This window comes from Canis lupus, chromosome 4, assembly GCF_048164855.1.
Source record: "Canis lupus baileyi chromosome 4, mCanLup2.hap1, whole genome shotgun sequence".
Taxonomy (NCBI): Eukaryota; Metazoa; Chordata; class Mammalia; order Carnivora; family Canidae; genus Canis; species Canis lupus.
Genome location: NC_132841.1, coordinates 1,419,002 through 1,436,020, shown reverse-complemented (window position 1 = coordinate 1,436,020; position 17,019 = coordinate 1,419,002). Strand labels below are relative to the sequence as shown.

General features: G+C 42.1%; 1 protein-coding gene and 1 long non-coding RNA gene across 12 annotated transcripts in view; one reads left to right on the top strand and one right to left on the bottom strand.

Moving 5' to 3' along the window:
• Positions 1 to 17,019, top strand: part of LOC140631715 (transient receptor potential cation channel subfamily V member 3-like) — a 541,542-nt gene that overhangs the window by 503,982 nt on the left and 20,541 nt on the right. The window lies entirely within an intron of this gene.
• LOC140631718 (uncharacterized) overlaps positions 1 to 17,019 on the bottom strand; it is a 27,130-nt gene extending 10,111 nt beyond the window's left edge. For 3 of the 4 annotated variants that reach the window (XR_012029207.1, XR_012029208.1, XR_012029210.1), the window contains exons 1-2: positions 16,644 to 17,019; positions 3,871 to 3,932 (exon numbers count right to left, since the gene is read on the bottom strand). This is a non-coding gene — a long non-coding RNA (uncharacterized lncRNA). Of the gene's footprint in view, positions 1 to 3,870; positions 3,933 to 8,951; positions 9,113 to 16,643 lie in introns of all 4 variants that reach the window. The other variant, XR_012029209.1, reaches the window with a different exon arrangement.

Here is a 17,019-nt window from a genome sequence, read left to right as displayed (position 1 = left end):
ACCCTGAGATCATGACCTGAATCGAAATCAAATCAGCTACTCAACCAACTGAACCACTCAAGTGCCCCCAAAGTTTTGATAAAAAATATATTTAATGAACAGAGATCATATGGCATATGCGGGAAATTACATCCTTTGAACTTATATTGAAACTATTTACAGACAAAAATATGCAAGAGGCATATGGCTTTAAAATTTTATGTAAATACGGTGGAAACAGTGAAACAGAAGACATAATACCAAACCCCCTCATCACGTGGCATGTCGTGAAGATAGGAAGACAGCTCTCATTTCTTCCACACCACTTACTCTCCATTTTACACCTCCCTGACAGCCTGAGCTATCCCTCTTAAATTTTTTTTTTTAATTTTTATTTATTTATGATAGTCACAGAGAGAGAGAGAGGCAGAGACACAGGCAGAGGGAGAAGCAGGCTCCATGCACCGGGAGCCCGACGTGGGATTCGATCCCGGGTCTCCAGGATCGCGCCCTGGGCCAAAGGCAGGCGCCAAACCGCTGCGCCACCCAGGGATCCCCATCCCTCTTAATTCAGGGTCAAGGGCATCACTGGGGTGGGAGGAGCCAGTGATCCCAGCAAATCCCAGCTCTGCCTTTCCAGGACCTCACACCCCCACCGGCCATCAGGATACCTGAGGCTCAGCAGCTGGCTGGTCCCTACTCACCGTCCATATAGAAGCAATCAACCAAACACAAAAACATGCTCCATCCTCTGAAGAGCCACAGTTTAAACTGACCACAGGACTCCAGCAAATCTCTAATCCCATGTGTCAGAGATGACGGGTTGGCCTCGAGGCACAATGGACAAGCAGAAAAGAGCCAAAAAGCAGAAGCCCGAGAAGAGGGGAGGCTGGAAGGAAGCGTGTGTCCACCTCCGCTGAGATACATGTGTCAATAAGCAAGACCAACGGTGATATGGTTAGAGCCTGTGGCATCTTAAACACACATGACAGGTTATGATTTTGCAAGGGTAAAGGCTGTATGTTCTTAGTTTCTCCAGGTCCTTTACTTTCTCTTCACCACCATAGAATTCCCAAGGCCCTCATTCCCAGCCAAATCTTTTTTTTTTTTTTTTAAGATTTTTTTATTTATTCCTGAGAGACCCAGAGAGAGAGAGGGCAGGAGAGAGACACAGGCAGAGGGAGAAGCAGGCTCCAAACAGGGAGCCCGATGTGGGACTCGATCCCAGAGCCCCGGGATCCTGACCTGAGCCAGAGGCAGATGCTCAACTGCTGAGCCACCCAGGGGTCCCCCTCATCCCCCAAATCTTGCACCTGAACCTATAGGTTTCTGTATATTGCCCCTCAAGGCAGGACTGATGCAAAGTGACAAAGAGTCAAAAATCTGAATTTCTGAGGAGATTTCATGAAATCTGAATGAATTTCCATGGAGATTTTGGACCAACCTATATGATAAAAAGATGTCTTCAGAACCATAGCTTTCAAAAGTAAGGGAGAGACAAAGAAAACTGTTCTTGGAAATTCTGAAACCTCCCATAGGCTGCTTCTAGAGCCTCTGAGCCTCTAGGCCTCCTGCTCCCCAAGTTTCTAAGAGGTCACTGCTAACAGGCTTTTGCGGAGCCAGGAGCCTCAGGCAGCACCTCCACTGAGTCCCTACTGACCCCTGTATCTCCCATTGTCTTCTCTAGCCTATAGCCAACCATTGTTGTTTGCTTGTTCGTTTCTGGGTTAAAACTCTGGCTCCTTTCCAGTTCAGCTGGAAGTTTCTGTTTCCTGTCTGATAAGGCTTCTTGCTGCTTTACCACACAGAGGGCAAAGCAAAGAGGAAAGCCCCCAAAATAGCCTCTGTCCCCGTTCAAGGACCTGCAGCCCCAGGCACCTCAGGTCACGCTGGCCACAGAGTGTTCAAGGCTTTCTCTGAGAAGTGCAGAGGCTACTGAAAGCCCCATGATGATATTTCTTATGCTGGTCCTTCCTATTTTACGCAGTGAAACAAGATGCATGGTTAAGTCTGCTCATAATAAAGGGAAGGTTTCCAGAATTTTCACTGTCTCAAATGCTCCTGTTCATGGTTGAAGCTGTACTTTAGGGGTTGGTTATATATGCCCTGCCTTCATTATTTTGCAATGGGAAATTTAAGGAATGGCACAGTGGGAATATTCCAAAGTCCAGAGTGCCCATGTCAAGCAAAGGGTAAAGGCTAAAGTGGCTTTAGGATGATCTGTTTTGGGTGGCAATTGAAGTTGGACTGAGTTGCTCAGAATTCTCTAGTGACTACAGACAGGGGACAAAGAGCCTAGAGGAGTTTCCTTAGGCACAAGCGATGCTCGCTTCAACTGCATGCCTTAGCTTCCTGCCATTTCCACCCAAATTGTGCCTCTCTCAGCTACCTGTGTGGCTGTTTTATGGAAGAGCAAGGATCCCCTACCCTTACCTAACAAGCAGCCTTCCTGACACCACCTATCTAAAATAGCACCTTCCCACCCCATTCTCAATTTATTTACCCTACTTTATGCTTCTCCACAGCACTTTGCTACTTTACACATTTTTTAAAGATTTATTTTTGTATTTGAGAGGGAGAGAGAGGGGGAAATGACCAGAGGGAGAGGGAGAGAGAATCTCCAGCAGACTCCCTACTGAGTGGGGAGCCGGATGCAGGGCTCCATCCTACAACTCTAAGATCATGCAAAAGCCAGATGCTCAACTGCCTGAGTCACTCGGGTGCTCCTACTTTACACATTTCTAAATGCATTTATTTATTATTATGCATTTATTATTATGTCCCCTCAATAGAGTGTAAGTTGCATGGAAACTGACTTTTTGTTTATTTTTCCTGTCTCCCCTCCACCCCATGTGCGTACATAGAGCCTACAAAAGTACTCTGATACTTGGAAGGCACTTAAAATATTTTTATTAGGTGAATGGATAGACTAAACTCTAATAGCCTGTCTTCAAACTTCCACATTTCAATTGATTTGAATTATTCTTTCAGTATCTGTAGTTTCCTAACTAATGTGTGATCAATTGCTCCTCAAGCAGCAAGAATTGCCAGCCTTTCAGGATAGCCTGTAAAAACGCTCTCTGCTCCCCAGTCGAGACCTTTCTGTGCAGGATGTGCTATGATTTCTACTATTTTTAAGGTGGCTCTAGAAATAAAAAGAGTTCATTGCAATAAAAGCTTAGGAAATATTTAGAAAAAAAAAAGAAATATTTAGTATCACATATTCGATGGTGATGTGAATTTTCAAATGGTCTAGATACCTTTTCAGATCTTTAGTGTAATGTTTTACATTTCTTTCCAGATTTTTCACCCAAGTGTACTCATATTTGGAAAATTTCTCCACGACCATGTAAAATGTTAATATAGCATACTTATATATCAATGATTTTTCATATATAGAAAGATAGATATAGATTTATGTATAGATATGTGTATATAAGTACATATATTTTAAAATATGAATGTGTAATATTTATATTTATATAATGTATAAGTATATAATATATAGAATACATACATATTTTTTAAGTTCCTCAATTTTGATACTATTACCTTTTTCCTTTCATCCTTCAAACTTCACACTATTCAGTGAGGCACCAAATGGTTATGTCTTTCTCCTGCCTTAGGATTATTCTAGCTTGAAACTGGTTCAAATCAAAACCCATAGTGATCTCTGTAACACCCTTCATATCCCACATTTTCTTCTTATGCTTGTAAGTTATTAATCCAAAAAAATAATAACTTTGTCCCTTCCACTGAGAGCCCTCAAACCTCCAGCAGCAGTATCCAGAAGCACGCCTCTATTAAATCTCCCAGGTTGATCATCTGGGGTGTCCCACACTCCCCACCCCAGCTGAAACTTTTTCTTATATTTCATGGACAATGACTCACCATTCCCCAAATCCTTTGTACTACAGAAGAGTATGAGGGAGTCAGCTATTTCTGTCTTCTTTCTGAAAAAGTAAAGACCAGTATTTAAATGTACTTTGCCATTACAAGATAAAGATAATGCTTTGGACACCTGGACCTGGAAAGTGACTGTGGAATGGGGAGGGTGCATATGTGCAGATGAACCATCACATGGGCTCCAGGTACTGGGCAGGCAGCTCCAGCCTCACATTTGAGAGGAGTCTTCATTTGTTTGTTTTCAGGTTTCTTTGGGTTTCTTTTGTTTCCTTTAATCTGATGGTTCTGTATGGTCATTTCCAGAAATGCAAAATACACTCATATTCAGACATCTTTTCATTACCTTTTTTTGGGGGGGGGTTCTTTGGTCTTTCTCCCCAGTTCCTTCTTGTTCCATGTCTGTACTGATCTAGATGAAACATCTACTAAATTACTTCACAACAAGACTTGAGAGGTGCATTGATTACTACTTCTGTTGTCGCAAATTACCATAAATGTAGTGGCTTATGACAACACAAATGTATTCTTACTGCTCTGTGGGTGAGACACCAAAATGAACCTCACTGGATTAAAATCAAGGTGTTGGTGGGCTGCACGCCTTCCAGAGGGGGAAAGGGAGGATCCACGGCTTTGCCTTCTCTAGCTCAAGATGCTGCCCACATTCCTGGGCTTGTGGCTCCTCCCACCTTCAAAGCCAACGATCTCATCACTGCACTTCTGCTTCCACTCTTACATCTGTTTCTCTGAGTCTGATTCTCTGCCTCCTTCTTTCATGTATAAGGACTCTTAGGATTAAACTAGGCCAGATAATCTATATGAATCTCCCCATTTTAAGGTGTTTAATTTAATCACATCTTTAAAATCCCTTCTGCCACGTAAAGTCAAATATTCATAGGTTCCAGGAACGAGTACATGGGTGTCTTTGGGGGCCACGACTCCGCCTAACTGCATTGGTGATGTGTCATTCGCCCTCCCACCCTCCCCAGGAGGGACAGAGATTGGTCTTTCCAAAGAAAAGCTGACAAAAGTGATTTCTAAAAAATGGAACTCAAAAAAAGAAAAAAGAAAAAAATGGAACTCAAGGTGTGCCATTATCTGGGTGAAAAAGAGGAACATGGGAAAGGGTGGGATCCTCCCAGTGTATTAAAAATGATACAGAAACGTCTACCTCAATGACATTGTGTATGTACAGACAGGATTACAAATTCTAGTTTCTACAGCTGTTCCGTAATGATTTATAACATGAAATGTGTGTAAATTCTCCTGTTAACTGAAAGAATATACATTAATTTTGAAGAGCCAGTGTACTCTGAAAGGCCATAATGAGTTTCCCAAATCCTTATAAGTTTGTTTTTACTGCAAAGTACCAGTTTTTTTTTAAGTACCAGTTTTTTATAAAAGAATCCTCAAAACTTCATATTCACTGGACTTAATGACATAGGGTGGGCTTCATTTTGTTGGATGCCTGCTATGGGTAAGGTGCTATCCTAACATATTTGCATCCTACTTATTCTACCGACAGTCCTAGGAGACATTTAGTCCACAAAAAGGAAACCAAGTCTCAGAAAAGTCACTTGCCCGAGATCACACATTTATGAACTGGCTGAGCTAGAATTCAGATATTGGTTTGTATGATTTTAAAGATTTTTTAGCTCCTCTTCCACGAAGATGCCATGGACTCTGTAAGGGGGTCCTTTCAGGATCCCTAAGCCCATTTTGTCATTATTGCTTTCACTTCCTCTACTTTTCCCATGCAGTGCTCTTTAGGTCATACTCATAACCAGTATAATCCACTTTGAGACTGGTGGCAGGGCCTATGAATGGAATCTGGTGAGCAGAGACAGTGCACATGGACACGAGATGTGGGTGAGGCTGCATCACAGGACTGAAAATGATTCGGCCCCCAGGATTATTTCTAGGAGCCCAAGTTCCCAAGGGTGCTGGAATTCGTGTCTGCCCATGAGTCTCCAGGATGTCCCATGACTGTTACCTGGTGTCTTTGTCTAGCCTCTGATCCTGAATGGGCTGCCTCTGCCCAGGCCCCTGACACTTTGCAGTTTGCCTGTATAATCCCCCTTGCTGGCTTGTGACCCCACAGGACACCTAACACACAGGCTTTCCTGGCTGGCTGCCACTACGTCGTCACCACAGCCCGTGGCTTCCAGTCATCTTTCAGTGCCCCAGCCACTTGCCTGTAGGGCCTGGCCACCCACAGTGCTGGCTTTGCCAACAATGTGTAATAAACAATAAGAATGATACAATTCAGAACAATGTGTTTTTCTCTGTATTGCAAAAAAATTCAATGATTTAAAAATGTATGCAAACCACTTCTCTCTCTGACATTAAAATAAGGATAAGAAAAATCATAGGTATGTTGCACTGTTTTGTTTTATTGCCCAGCCCAGTTGGGGTAAGGAGTGGGGGAAGGGCTGCATTCCATGACACACGTGCTTTCCCCAGTTTCACACACATCTGATATTGACTGCATCCTAAAAACACAGTTGTCTGGTTGGGAGTATGATATGATTGTTCCCTATAAACGTGTGACTTTGGTGGTTATTACTTGGGACCTGTCTGAGTCAACAAAACCATGCTTCCATGGTTCCATGGACCATTAAGGAAAGGAGTACGTGTTCTGATCATCTGAAATCATTTTGACACCTGATAGAGAAGGTAGTCAAAAACTTGCCGAATGAACATAAAAGCAGGAAGAAAATGCCAGCAATCAGATGGGGCTATGCTTTTAAAAGGTTGGCATCACCAAGGTTCTGGAGAACAAAGAGTGTGAGGGAAAAAAAGTGGACATTGGGGACTTTGATTCAGAAAAGTGGAACACTGAATATCAAGAAGCTTTGAGAATGTCTGAAACAATTATTTTGCTTATGGTCCCTTCTTTCCAGACGCATGAGAAAGATACATGATTTAAATCCATACCTAAAGTTTCCAATGGGCTGTGAAATATTGGTTTCAGGTTTCTGTCACTAAATGAACAATGATAATGACGAAAAAGCTCAGGGTTCTGTAAACCTAAAACTGTTCTAAAATAAGTTTATTTAAAAAAAAAAAAAGCAACTGTAAAATGAAGGAAGTTTTCTGGTATAAAAAACAATGTGCTCACATAAGATTTCATTTATATGTGGAATTTAAGAAACAAAGCAGATGAACACATGGGGGAGGTAAAAAGAGAGAGGGAAACAAACCTTAAGAGACTCTTAATGATACAGAAGAAATGGAGGGTTGATGGAGGGAGGTGGGGGGGTCAGATGGGGGATGGGCATTAAGGAGCGTATTTGTGATGAGCACTGGGTGCTGTATGTAAGAGAGAACTCACTGAATTCTACTCCTGAAAACAGTATTTCATTGCACATTAACTAACTAGAATTTAAGTGAAAAGTTTGAAAAGAAAAAGCAAAAATAAAATGATTCCATACATAGAAAAAAAGAAACAATTGGTTACTTAGATTCAGTGAAATACAGAATTTTATATTTCATTTTTATCATTTTGCCACTAGCGTTGACAAACCATAATTTTCTAAAACAAAAGATAGTGATTTTGAAAGTTTAATTTACGCTAATGTTTCCAGAAGGGGAAAAAAGTCTTTATTTATTTATTCATGAGACACAGAGAGAGAGAGAAAGAGAGAGAGAGGCAGAGACACAGGCAGAGGGAGAAGCAGGCTCCATGCAGGGTGCCCGACGTGGGACTCGATCCCAGGTCTCCAGGATCAGGCCCTGGGCTGAAGGTAGGAGCTAAGCCACTGAGCCACCCGGGCTGCCCTCCTTGCCTACTTTTGCACCCAAAAGAAAAGCAAACTATCTTAACAGAAGAAAAGCTATTTGAAGTTAATAAAGTGTGCTATGTGGTTTATTAGTAGGTGAATTTTTGTGTTTTGTGTGTCTCCACACTAACAAGTCACATGTTTGTCTTGACCATAAACAAGGCAAATCTGATGGGAAGATGAATTTGGAGAATTTACCTACATTCATGAAAGGAGACATATATTGATATGACTCATTTGCTTTTTAATGTAATTCAGGTATAAATGAAGAATACTTTTGATAATTACCAATTTCCTAAATATAAAATTTGTTCTACCTAGATCTCAATTAATAATGTTATATGATCATTTGCTATAAATACACTCAGTTTCATCTGGATGAGAGTTGTTTGGTGATTTATAATGTTTATAATTATGTAATATTAATATGGTGCTGCATCAAATTAAACAGAGTGTGACTTTTGTCACGATACAGTAAGAAAAAATTCTGCACATTCAAGGTTTTTCTTCAAATATCTCTCTTGCAGTTGTAACCAGAAAATCTGTTGTTAAATGCCACATGTTTCACTGTTGCTCAACAGTTTGGCTTATGTAACTGATGTTTATTAGTCATGCTTGCTAATCAAAATAGAGTCTGAGAAACTGACAAGTGGTAGAGCATGATTATATTTATCTTTGAGTCTACAATGTAATGATTTTTATTTTTAAAACCTCTTTTCGAGTTCATCCATTTAGGAAATGTTTATTGGATATTCACCATAAGCCATGCACTTTAATCCTAAGATCAATTAACAAAGGCAGTGAAATTAGTCAACATTTACATTGCATGAAATGTATAAAACCTTCAAAAGAACTGCTAATTTGATATTATTAAGACAAGCAGTGACATCTGAATAAAGAAAGAGGTTTCTTGCCCACACCAGTGGGACCTGAGAAGCAATCAAATTCCCACCTAATGCAAAATATTTATCCAATATTTTCCTTGTTTGACTATAATGTCCACCTTTATTGGCATTCATTGTTTTAAGGCAACGTTTTTGAAGTAGCGGTCCATGGAAAACTATGTCTCACCAAGCCTAAAGAATTCATCACTACAACTGCACTACAAGAAATATAACAGGGAATTCTTCCAGATGGAGAAAACTTTTTCTACTTGAAGCAAGCAGAAATAAGCAGGAGCTAAGAGTACGTGTGTGTGTATGTGTGTGTGTATAACACACATGTAAAATACATATATGTGAAGAGGAATAAATGTATATGTGTATGTAAAAAGAAGAAAATGCTTACCATTGATTTTAAAAAGTAATGATCATGGGACGCCTGGGTGGCTCAGAGGTTGAGCATCTCCCTTGGGTCAGGTCGTGATCCTGGGGTTCCAGGATCTAGTCCTGCATGAGATTCCCTGCATGGAGCCTGCTCCTCCCTCTGCCTCTCTCTGTGTGTCTCTCCTGAATAAGTAAATAAAATCTTTAAAAAGAAGTAACAACCATAATAATATGTAACACAGAGAAGTAAAATGTAGGCCAGCTATGGTAACAAGGGCAGAAGGATGATGAATGAATGTAATGAGTCCTCAAACATTTTGTTTACAAGTAGTAAAAGTAATATAAGCCATGCAACTCTATGTATATGGTAAATATTGACTCTGTAGAGCAATACACACTGAATTAAAATAATTATGTATATCTACATATACATATATAGAAATAGATACAAATGTAGAGATATATACCTGACTAAAAAGCTAGCAGAAAAGTGGAATTAAAAAAACAGTTAGGGGGAGGGGCAAGACGGCGGAAGAGCAGGGTCCCCAAATCACCTGTCTCCACCAAATTACCTAGAAAACCTTCAAACCATCCTGAAAATCTATCAATTCGGCCTGAGATTTAAAGAGAGACCAGCAGGAATGCAACAGTGAGAAGAGTTCGCGCTTCTATCAAGGTAGGAAGACGGGGAAAAAGAAATAAAGACACAAAAGGCCTCCAAGGGGGAGGGGCCCCGCGAGGAGCCGGGCTGAGGCCGGGGCGAGTGTCCCCAGGACAGGAGAGCCCCGTCCCGGAGACGCAGGAGCTGCACCGACCTTCCCGGGGGAAAGGGGCTCCAGGGAGGTGGAGCAGGACGGAGGAGGGCGGGGATGCCCTCGGGCTCCGGGGACACTAACAGGCACCTGCGCCCCGGGGGAGTGCGCCGAGCTCCCTAAGGGCTGCAGCACGCACGGGGACCCGGAGAAGCTCGGGGGGCTCGGGGGCGGCTCCGCGGAGGGGGCTGCGCGGCCCGGGAGCGCGAATCCAACAGCGCAGGCTCCGGAGCACAGGGGCCGGGACACAGCCCAGGATCCGGCCTCCCCCGGGACAGGCAGAGGCCGGGAGGGCCCAGGACAGCGAGGACGCTCCTGCCCCAGCTGAGCAGATCAGCGGCCCCGCCCGGAGCCTCCAGGCCCCGCAGACGGAGTTCCTGCGGGAGCTGACTCCAGGTTTCCAGAGCTGCCCCGCCACTGGGGCTGTTCCTCCTGCGGCCTCACGGGGTAAACAACCCCCACTGAGCTCTGCACCAGGCAGGGGGCAGAGCAGCTCCCCCAACTGCTAACACCTGAAAATCAGCACAGCAGGCCCCTCCCCCAGAAGACCAGCTAGACTGACAACCTCCAGGAGAAGCCAAGGGACTTAAAGTACACAGAATCAGAAGATACTCCCCGGTGGTTCTTTTGTTTTGTTTTGTTTTGTTTTGCTTTTTGATTTGTTTCCTTCCCCCACCCCCCTTTTTCTCCTTTCTTTTTCTTTCTCTTTTTCTTTTTTTCTTCTTTTTTTTCTCTTTTTTTCTTCTTCCCTTTTTTTTCTCTTTCTCTTTTCTTTCCTTCTTTCTCTCCTCTCTTTTTCTCTCTTTCCCAATACAACTTGCTTTTGGCCACTCTGCACTGAGCAAAATGACTAGAAGGAAAACCTCACCTCAAAAGAAAGAATCAGAAACAGTCCTCTCTCCCACAGAGTTACAAAATCTGGATTACAATTCAATGTCAGAAAGCCAATTCAGAAGCACTATTATACAGCTACTGGTGGCTCTAGAAAAAAGCATAAAGAACTCAAGAGACTTCATGACTGCAGAATTTAGAGCTAATCAGGCAGAAATTAAAAATCAATTGAATGAGATGCAATCGAAACTAGAAGTCCTAACCACGAGGGTTAACGAGGTGGAAGAACGAGTGAGTGACATAGAAGACAAGTTGATGTCAAAGAGGGAAACTGAGGAAAAAAGAGACAAACAATTAAAAGACCATGAAGATAGATTAAGGGAAATAAACGACAGCCTGAGAAAGAAAAACCTACGTTTAATTGGGGTTCCCGAGGGCGCCGAAAGGGACAGAGGGCCAGAATATGTATTTGAACAAATTCTAGCTGAAAACTTTCCTAATCTGGGAAGGGAAACAGGCATTCAGATCCAGGAAATAGAGAGATCCCCCCCTAAAATCAATAAAAACCATTCAACACCTCAACATTTAATAGTAAAGCTTCCAAATTCCAAAGATAAAGAGAAGATCCTTAAAGCAGCAAGAGACAAGAAATCCCTGACTTTTATGGGGAGGAGTATTAGGGTAACAGCAGACCTCTCCACAGAGACCTGGCAGGCCAGAAAGGGCTGGCAGGATATATTCAGGGTCCTCAATGAGAAGAACATGCAACCAAGAATACTTTATCCAGCAAGGCTCTCATTCAGAATGGAAGGAGAGATAAAGAGCTTCCAAGACAGGCAGCAACGAAAAGAATATGTGACCTCCAAACCAGCTCTGCAAGAAATTTTAAGGGGGACTCTTAAAATTCCGCTTTAAGAAGAAGTTCAGTGGAACAGTCCACAAAAACAAGGACTGAATAGATATCATGATGACACTAAACTCATATCTCTCAATAGTAACTCTGAATGTGAACGGGCTTAATGACCCCAAAAAAGGCGCAGGGTTTCAGACTGGATAAAAAAGCAGGAGCCATCTATTTGCTGTCTACAAGAGACTCATTTTAGACAGAAGGACACCTACAGCCTGAAAATAAAAGGTTGGAGAACCATTTACCATTCGAATGGTCCTCAAAAGAAAGCAGGGGTAGCCATCCTTATATCAGATAAACTAAAATTTACCCCAAAGACTGTAGTGAGAGATGAAGAGGGACACTATCTCATACTTAAAGGATCTATTCAACAAGAGGACTTAACAATCCTCAATATATATGCCCCGAATGTGGGAGCTGCCAAATATATAAATCAATTATTAACCAAAGTGAAGAAATACTTAGATAATAATACACTTATACTTGGTGACTTCAATCTAGCTCTTTCTATACTCGATAGGTCTTCTAAGCACAACATCTCCAAAGAAACGAGAGCTTTAAATGATACACTGGACCAGATGGATTTCACAGATATCTACAGAACTTTACATCCAAACTCAACTGAATACACATTCTTCTCAAGCGCACATGGAACTTTCTCCAGAATAGACCACATATTGGGTCACAAATCGGGTCTGAACCGATACCAAAAGATTGGGATTGTCCCTTGCATATTCTCAGACCATAATGCCTTGACATTAGAACTAAATCACAACAAGAAGTTTGGAAGGACCTCAAACACGTGGAGGTTAAGGACCATCCTGCTAAAAGATAAAAGGGTCAACCAGGAAATTAAGGAAGAATTAAAAAGATTCATGGGAACTAATGAGAATGAAGATACAACCGTTCAAAATCTTTGGGATGCAGCAAAAGCAGTCCTAAGGGGGAAATACATCGCAATACAAGCATCCATTCAAAAACTGGAAAGAACTCAAATACAAAAGCTAACCTTACACATAAAGGAGCTAGAGAAAAAACAGCAAATAGATCCTACACCCAAGAGAAGAAGGGAGTTAATAAAGATTCGAGCAGAACTCAACGAAATCGAGACCAGAAGAACTGTGGAACAGATCAACAGAACCAGGAGTTGGTTCTTTGAAAGAATTAATAAGATAGATAAACCATTAGCCAGCCTTATTAAAAAGAAGAGAGAGAAGACTCAAATTAATAAAATCATGAATGAGAAAGGAGAGATCACTACCAACACCAAGGAAATACAAACGATTTTAAAAACATATTATGAACAGCTATACGCCAATAAATTAGGCAATCTAGAAGAAATGGAGGCATTCCTGGAAAGCCACAAACTACCAAAACTGGAACAGGAAGAAATAGAAAACCTGAACAGGCCAATAACCAGGGAGGAAATTGAAGCAGTCATCAAAAACCTCCCAAGACACAAGAGTCCAGGGCCAGACGGCTTCCCAGGGGAATTTTATCAAATGTTTAAAGAAGAAACCATACCTATTCTCCTAAAGCTGTTTGGAAAGATAGAAAGAGATGGAGTACTTCCAAATTCGTTCTATGAGGCCAGCATCACCTTAATTCCAAAACCAGACAAAGACCCCACCAAAAAGGAGAATTACAGACCAATAGCCATGATGAACATGGATGCAAAAATTCTCAACAAGATACTGGCCAATAGGATCCAACAGTACATTAAGAAAATTATTCACCATGACCAAGTAGGATTTATCCCTGGGACACAAGGCTGGTTCAACACCCGTAAAACAATCAATGTGATTCATCATATCAGCAAGAGAAAAACCAAGAACCATATGATCCTCTCATTGGATGCAGAGAAAGCATTTGACAAAATACAGCATCCATTCCTGATCAAAACCCTTCAGAGTGTAGGGATAGAGGCAACATTCCTCGACATCTTAAAAGCCATCTATGAAAAGCCCACAGCAAATATCATTCTCAATGGGGAAGCACTGGGAGCCTTTCCCCTAAGATCGGGAACAAGACAGGGATGTCCACTCTCACCACTGCTGTTCAACATAGTACTGGAAGTCCTAGCCTCAGCAATCAGACAACAAAAAGACATTAAAGGCATTCAAATTGGCAAAGAAGAAGTCAAACTCTCCCTCTTCGCCGATGACATGATACTCTACATAGAAAACCCAAAAGTCTCCACCCCAAGATTGCTAGAACTCATACAGCAATTCGGTAGCGTGGCAGGATACAAAATCAATGCCCAGAAGTCAGTGGCATTTCTATACACTAACAATGAGACTGAAGAAAGAGAAATTAAGGAGTCAATCCCATTTACAATTGCACCCAAAAGCATAAGATACCTAGGAATAAACCTCACCAAAGATGTAAAGGATCTATACCCTCAAAACTATAGAACACTTCTGAAAGAAATTGAGGACGACACAAAGAGATGGAAAAATATTCCATGCTCATGGATTGGCAGAATTAATATTGTGAAAATGTCAATGTTACCCAGGGCAATTTACACGTTTAATGCAATCCCTATCAAAATACCATGGACTTTCTTCAGAGAGTTAGAACAAATTATTTTAAGATTTGTGTGGAATCAGAAAAGACCTCGAATAGCCAGGGGAATTTTTAAAAAGAAAACCATATCTGGGGGCATCACAATGCCAGATTTCAGGTTGTACTACAAAGCTGTGGTCATCAAGACAGTGTGGTACTGGCACAAAAACAGACACATAGATCAGTGGAACAGAATAGAGAATCCAGAAGTGGACCCTGAACTTTATGGTCAACTAATATTCGACAAAGGAGGAAAGACTATCCACTGGAAGAAAGACAGTCTCTTCAATAAATGGTGCTGGGAAAATTGGACATCCACATGCAGAAGAATGAAACTAGACCACTCTCTTTCACCAGACACAAAGATAAACTCAAAATGGATGAAAGATCTAAATGTGAGACAAGATTCCATCAATCCTAGAGAAGAACACAGGCAACACCCTTTTTGAACTCGGCCATAGTAACTTCTTGCAAGATACATCCACGAAGGCAAAAGAAACAAAAGCAAAAATGAACTATTGTGACTTCATCAAGATAAGAAGCTTTTGCACAGCAAAGGATACAGTCAACAAAACTCAAAGACAACCTACAGAATGGGAGAAGATATTTGCAAATGACATATCAGATAAAGGGCTAGTTTCCAAGATCTATAAAGAACTTATTAAACTCAACCCCAAAGAAACAAACAATCCAATCATGAAATGGGCAAAAGACATGAAGAGAAATCTCACAGAGGAAGACATAGACATGGCCAACATGCATATGAGAAAATGCTCTGCATCACTTGCCATCAGGGAAATACAAATCAAAACCACAATGAGATACCACCTCACACCAGTGAGAATGGGGAAAATTAACAAGGCAGGAAGCAACAAATGTTGGAGAGGATGCGGAGAAAAGGGAACCCTCCTACACTGTTGGTGGGAATGTGAACTGGTGCAGCCACTCTGGAAAACTGTCTGGAGGTTCCTCAAACAGTTAAAAATAGACCTGCCCTACGACCCAGCAATTTCACTGTTGGGGATTTACCCCAAAGATACAGATGCAATGAAACGCCGGGACACCTGCACCCCGATGTTTATAGCAGCAATGGCCACGATAGCCAAACTGTGGAAGGAGCCTCGGTGTCCATCGAAAGATGATGGATAAAGAAGATGTGGTTTATGTATACAATGGAATATTACTCAGCTATTAGAAATGACAAATACCCACCATTTGCTTCAACGTGGATGGAACTGGAGGGTATTATGCTGAGTGAAGTAAGTCAGTCGGAGAAGGACAAACAGTGTATGTTCTCATTCATTTGTGGAATATAAATAATAGTGAAAGGGAATAGAAGGGAAGGGAGAAGAAATGTGTGGGAAATATCAGAAAGGGAGACAGAATGTAAAGACTGCTAACTCTGGGAAACGAACTAGGGGTGGTGGAAGGGGAGGAGGGCACTGGGGGTTATTCTGTATGTTAGTAAGTTGAACACCAATAAAAAATAAATTTAAAAAAAAATAAAAAATAAAAAAACAGTTAATCCAAAAGAAAATAATCACCAAATCTCAAGGGTAGCCACTAAAAAATAACAGCAATTAAAATTATTAGTAGGGAGATATGACATAGATGTCATTAAAAAGCTAACAGAGGAGAATAATTAAAATAATTCAGAAGAGAGCAAGAAAGGAGAAATAATGCAACAAAGAGCAGAATATTGAAATAAAGTAGCAACATGGTGAACATAAATCCAACTATGCCAATAGTCACATAAAGTGAGTGGACTCATCAAGAGGAAATGAAGTGTGAATATCGTCAGACTCAAAGAAAAGGCAAGACTCATCTCTATGTTGTTGACACGTAGCACAGAAGCACTGACACAGAAAATAAGGAGAGAATAATAATGAAGGCCATCCAAACAAGGGAGCTATGGAACTGTGTCGCTCTAGTTCTATAAAATAAAGTGGACTTCGGGTGAGGAGTTATTACTGGAGATCAAGATGAACATTTCAAAATTCAAGAAGGGTCAGTTCACTAGGACAGTACAAACATCCTAAATTTGTCTGCAAGTAATAATATGGATTCGAGATAAAGGAAGAAACAGACATATCCAGAACCCAAAAGTCTCCACCTGGGAGCTGTTGGGCAGCTCTGGAACTCGCTGCTGGAACAGGCAGGGTATGAAACACCACACCTCACGGCGGTAGGACAGACATCCTTTGCCGTTGCAAATGGAAAATCCACCAAAATGGACTATTATGCTAAACTGTGAATCAGGTGTTGACACATTTCGGAAGACTGGAATCACGCTGAGCAAGTGCTCTGAAGAAACGGTGCAAATCAGTGACAGGGGCCCGAGGATCCCCTACTGATCCGAGGTGCAGCAATATTCTTGTACTGACCCGTGCACCAGAGAAGACATCGCAGGAAAACGAGGAAAATGTTCGGGACTGGATGGTGGAAGAAACAAAACAAAGCAACAAAACAGAAACGAAAACAACAAAAACAGAACGAAACATCCTAATACATGCGGATTCTGCTCAAAGGGAAAACTACAGCTTCATATGCTTACATCAGAAAGGAAGAATCACCGAAAATTAGTCAAGTCAAGTCCTACCGCAAGAAGCGAGGGAGGGTGGAGTCCGCTGAACCACGAGTGCGGGGCAGAGAAGCCTCAACAGCAAGGCCCGGCGGCTCCGCGGAGGGTCCCGTCCCCGCCCGCGCCCGCAGCGCGCTGCCCGCGGGGCCTGCCCCTCCGTCGGCCCGTCTCTGCCTCCGTCCGTGTCTCATGAATGGATAAACGACATCTTAAAAGAATGAATTGATCAAAGGAGACACCGCTGCTCTAGGGGAAAGTCAACCGACGAGAGCTGGTGCCGTGAAAACTCATTCAAGAACGGCTTGTTAGAAAAGGGCCGGTTCCCAGACAGGGGGCGCTTGGGCAGGGGCCTCCGAGCCCGACGCCCGACGCCCGACGCCCTGGCCCTGCCCCC